Genomic DNA, 5786 nt, shown 5'->3' on the forward strand with positions numbered 1-5786 from the left:
ACACTGGGCTGGTGTACCAAGGAAAGCATTAAGGGAAGATGGCACCAGTTTGAAGAATAAGTAGGACTCTGCCAGGAAAAAAAAAAGGACTCCAGCTGAGGAAGCCCCAGGATTTTGAGGGATGGAGGATGGAGGTGAAAAAGCATGGTACGTCTTGGGGCAGTATGAATTGGTGTGACAGTAGAGCAGAATGAGAGGCCCATCAGCAGAAGACAAAGCTAGAAGTAGGCACAAAGAATTGTACCTGCTGCATTAAGGAATGGGGAATGTCCCACCATCAAGGGCCATGTTAAATAAATTAGGCGACAACTTCCTAGGGAATTCTGTATTCTCAATCATGCTCTCAATATTTGAAAATACAGGGAAGCACAATTCAGTAAATTGAGAAAATGAATTATAGGAGAGGGTAGACAACACAGCCCCAATTTTGCTTCAAATAAACATAGCTGTATAACAGTGTAACTAAAAAACAAACAAACAAACAAAAAGCCAAAAAAACCACCTATTTAGTATTAGCATCTTCCCCTAATCCTGCTCCACAAAAACCGGCTTCTAAAGGCCTATGGAAGAGGATTCTCCCAGGTTGGGAGAAGATGGAGGTTGGTTCCTAGAATAAGAAAGGAGAAAGCAGCTGGATGTAGGAGGAAATTGAAGTTTCCTCAGAGTCAGAAAAGCAGGAGAGGACTGAAGTGGGAAGGACGGGCGGGTAGAGAAGAGTCCCTTTCTTGGCACTTTGTCCAGGCAGTGGGTAGCAAGATAGGATCCTGTCAGTGGCAGGCAGTCTCCCTGGGCCAGCATTGCCTAAGCAGGTGAAACAAGTATATCTGAACATCACTGCTCAATGAGGAGCCATGACAAAAAAGACAATAACCCACAGTCCAGTTCCCCAGCTCCTCCCAAGTCTCAGTTTCCTGGATGATTCTATGGAGTAGGGAGGAAATCTTAGCGATACCCTCAGATTAATGTTCCTTGCAGCTCCAACATGTGGGGACACGGGCCATATTATATTCAACTCAAAATATGATTGAAGATCAGCTATGGACTAAAGGAAAAGTGGTGAGCAAAACCAAGCAGAGACCCTGCCCTTGTGAAGCAAATAGTATATTGCAGGAGACAGATATTAATTAGTCAAATAATCACAGAAACAAATGTTAAATTGTGTGGGTAACAAGCACTAACAAGGACACATAGGCAATGCTAGGAAAGTCCATAATAAGAGAATTTTACCTTGTCTGGGGGAAGGAGGAGTGGGTCAAGGAAGGTATCCCTGAGGAAGTAAAGCAATGAAATCTGAAAGATGAGTGGGAATGAAGAAGGCAGAGAGAGGAGAGAAGAGTAAGCCAGGCAGAGGAAACAGCATGACGCTGTGTGCAAAGGTGAGAAGAAGCAAATCAGGGAAGAGGCACTGAAAGATGGTCAGTGTCAGGGCGGCTGGGTGGCCAAGTCAATTAAGTGTCTGCCTTAGGCTCAGGTCATGATCCCAGAGTTCTGGGATCAAGCTCCACGTTGGACTCCCCGCTGTGTGGGAGATCTGCCTCTCCCTCTCCCACTTCCCCGGTCTGTGTTCCCTCTCTCACTATCTCTCTGTCACATAGATAAATAAAATCTTAAAAAAAAAAAAAAAAAGGTCAGTGTTATTGGCATCCAACAAGCAAGGGGAGTGGGGTCATGGCTCCAGTTCCCACACACTACACCTGGTAACTAAAATTCTTACCTGCTAAAAATACATTTCTCAAAGTGGTTATCTCTGGCTAATTTTCTTTGTATTTTCTATCTTCCAAAAATTTTTATGTTTCTATGTATTTTTATAATGGAGGGGGGAATCAATAGGTTATTAAAAATAAAGAAATATACGGGGCGCCTGGGTGGCTCAGTGGATTAAGCCGCTGCCTTCGGCTCAGGTCATGATCTCAGGGTCCTGGGATCGAGTCCCGCATCGGGCTCTCTGCTCGGCGGGGAGCCTGCTTCCCTTCCTCTCTCTCTCTGCCTGCCTCTCTGTCTACTTGTGATCTCTCTCTGTCAAATAAATAAATAAAAATCTTAAAAAAAAAAAAATAAAGAAAGAAATATAAACCTCATCTCCACAGATAAGACAGATCACATGAGAGTATTTTCAACAAAGACTTCAAAAGGGAAGAAAGTTAAAATGTAAACAAAATTAATAAGTGAGCAGACTGAATTTAATTACTTCCCAATGAAAATATGAAACGAGTGAAAACATTCCGTTTTCTTGCCTGCAGAAATAGTGGTTTTGTACAACATAAACAAAATGCATGTAGTAGGAGACAGTTGATTAAGCAGAGAAGCAGCAGTTTTCCTTTTGTTCACTTTAAACACTCATTTAAAATTCATTGGTCCTAAGGACTCAGAGGACTCTTAGTTCTGTTAAGAAAAATTATCCAAAACCTGGAAATAAGTGAAGGGCTTACTGTTTGCTCTTTCAATGTCCTGCTAGGATTTGTTTAGCATGTGCTCCTGGGGAACCTCTGATTCTCTAGGAATAGTCACCTTCTTTGACCTGTTATTTTTTAATTATTTATTTAAATATTTAATTATTTAAAATGACTTACCAGTTATTTAAAATATATTTATATTATTTTTAGTATACAGGTATTGTACATCTCTGTAAGGGTAGATCTTAATATGTGGAAAACTGATAGTAATATAAATGAGTTTTGTCCCATAGAGGTGTAGATGATTTTTATCCCATAGAAAAGATAAAACTTTCTTGTGTTGTAGGATATTAACCAATTTCCTATCTATGTTAGCAATCTTGTTCAAGCATTCTTTCAGCCACTGTAAAGACTTGGCACTCCCTAATTCTCTTTGAATGAGGCTTACCATCTTGTTGATTCCCTCTTTGAAGGGAAGGGTGAAATACATCTTTAGACACGTGATCCCTTTTTAAAATATTTTTAAACTCCTCAAAAATAATACTCTAAGAATTTAACCTTCTTTGTTTTGTAATGAAGATATTGATCACCAGAAAGATGAAGTGTCTTATTCAAAGTCTTCATACTCACTGGAGAGAGAGATCAGACAAGGACGTAGGAATAAGAAATGTAGGTTGGTACAGAGGTAAAAACTAAGATGAGCAAGGTCAGGGGATCTAATGCATAATAATGTGGTTCTAGTTTATAATGCTGTATTGTCTAACTGAAATTTGTTAAGAGAGAGGAACTCAAATGTTCCCAACAAAAAATAAATGAATCCATATAAGTAAATTTATGAGATGATGGATGTGTTAATTAACTCAATGGAAGAGGAATACTTTCACTATGTGTATGCGTACCAAATATTCACATTGTACACTTCAAACATCTTACAGTTTTGTCAGTTATACCTCGGTAAAGCTGGAAAGAATGAAATCAAAGACTTTGCAGCATAAAGACTTTTTTAAAAAAAGATTATTTATTTATTTGACAGAGATCACAAGTAGGCAGAGAGGCAGGCAGAGAGAGAGGAAGGGAAGCAGGCTCCCTGCTGAGCAGAGAGCCCAATTCGGAGCTTGATCCCAGGACTCTGTGACCATGACCTGAGCCGAAGGCAGAGCCTTTAACCCACTGAGCCACCCAGGCGCCCCCAAAAAGACATTTTTAAAGAGATGTAATTGTGTATGAAGAACTCAATGAAGTTGAGGAAACTCAAGAAGAAACCCATAGAAGACCTTTATGTAATTTGGTTGCTAGTGATAGTGAACTATTCCATTGTTGATGAAAGTCCATTGCAGACATCTTTGATGAGTATTCCTACAGCTCTTATTAGAGGTTACTGGAGATTAATATCATGTTCTCCACTAGAAATATACAGTTATTTCTCTTACTGTTTTCCATAAAGCACTTTAATAGCAGTAGTCATATTAATGGAAACACAGAGATTTACTACATATCATGAGCTATAGGTTGATACCAAATTAAGTGAGGAAAAATGCTTATATTTATATGTTCAAAAGGTGACATTTCTGAGCTGAATATGACCCTAAAGATCTTCAGTGCAGCTTCTTCAAATATGGAAATGGTTAAGCAACAGCACTGGAATCAAACAGACTTGAATTTAGGTCCCCTCACCGATCACTAAGGATGTGACCTGGACAAGGTACTTAACTTTCCCAGTGATAATGCAGGCCCTCTGGTTTGTTAAAACTGATATGCAAAAATAAAACATTCAATCTTGCAGAACTGAAATAGATGAGGACTATAAAGCATTAAGAACAAGCCTTGGGGAGGGGGGGGGAAGGAAAGAAAAAAACAAAGAACAACACTTGGGGCACCTGGATGGCTCAGTTGATTAACCCTCTGACTCCTGATTTTGGCTCAGGTCATGATATCAGGGTCATGGGATTGAACCCTGAGTTGGGCTCCGTGTTCAACAGGGAGTCTGCTTCTCTCTCTCTCTCTCTCTCCCCCACTCCGCCCCTTGTTTATGTGTGCTCTCTTTCTCAAGTAAATAAATAAATCTTTAAAAAAAAAAAAAAAAAAACAGGGGCTCCTGGGTGGCTCAGTTGGTGAAGTGCCTGCCTTTAGTTCTGCATGGGGCTCCTTGCTCAGTGGGGATCCTGCTTCTCCCTCTGCCTGTCACTCCCTTGTTTAAGAGCTCTCTCTCTCTGACACATAAATAAATAAAATCTTAAAAAAAACAACAACAACAATGCCTCATCCTTAGTACATCAGATGAAAGATGTTCATCTGGGGATGTTCATAGGGACTGTGCTGTGGAGCAAGTGAAAGCCAGGTGGGCACTGGGCCACTCTGTGCCTTACTGAGGAAAATAATAAAACATGAGCAAAGGCAATCCTAACAAGCTGAGAGGCAAAATGTCATCATATGCATTCTTTGTGCAAACTTGCCATTAGGAGCTCAAGAAGCAGCACTCAAATGCATTAGTCAACTTCTCAGAGTTTTCTAAGAAAAGAGAGGTGAGAGAGAAAGGAAAATTTGAAAAGGCGGGCAAGACTGGTTGTGAAAGCAAAATGAAAACTTAGATCCTCTCTAAAGGGGAAACAAAAAAAAGAAGTTCAAGGATACCAATGCACCCAGGATACCTTCTGTGGCCTTTTTCTTATTTTGTTCTGAGCATTGCCCTAAAATCAAAGGAGAACATACCAGCCTATCCATTGGTGACCTTGCAAAGAAACTGGGAGGGATGTGGAGTGACACTACTGCAGTTGACAAGCAGTCTCACGAAAAGGAGGCCACAGGTTGCAGGAAGAATATGAAAAGGATACACTGAGCTAAAGAAAAGACTGATGTGGGGGAAAAGGAGTCATCAAGGATGAAAAAAGCAAGAAAAAGTAGGCAGACGAGGAACATGGAGAAGACAAGTTGGTACTAGCGCAGTTTTTTTTCTTGTCTATAAAGCATTTTAACCCCCTGTACACAACTCGCTCCTTTGAAAGAAAAAATTTGAAAAGTAAGAAGAAAAAAAGAGAAACAAAAACTAAATCATTGGCAGATCTCAAATCTGCTACTGTGCGAAGAACAACTGCTGTCATAAAATAGTGAATATAATATTTATGTGACTGGGAAGTGACTGGCAATGAAGAGAAGTGAGGATTATAACTATCCTGGATCATTTTAGATTGCCATAATTCAGGTTCTCAAGTCTTTTCTAGTTTCAAAATTCCTGGCTCCATCTCTCTAGCAATTAGACTGCAGGGTGTCTTTGCTTTATGAAGCCAGCAAATGACAGGTGAGACAGAAAACAAAACAGATTTAAATCTTGTCATTATGATCAGCTTTCCCACAGCCCTGATCAGTTCCTCTTCAGATGACACTTGTTTTTATACT

At 40.0% G+C, this 5786-nt stretch overlaps 1 pseudogene; it reads left to right on the forward strand.

Moving 5' to 3' along the window:
* Positions 1-4777: 4777 nt before the first annotated feature.
* Positions 4778-5229, forward strand: LOC132022369 (putative high mobility group protein B1-like 1; annotated as a pseudogene).
* Positions 5230-5786: the final 557 nt, after the last annotated feature.

The sequence above is a fragment of the Mustela nigripes genome, chromosome 7, assembly GCF_022355385.1.
Source record: "Mustela nigripes isolate SB6536 chromosome 7, MUSNIG.SB6536, whole genome shotgun sequence".
Taxonomy (NCBI): domain Eukaryota; kingdom Metazoa; phylum Chordata; class Mammalia; order Carnivora; family Mustelidae; genus Mustela; species Mustela nigripes.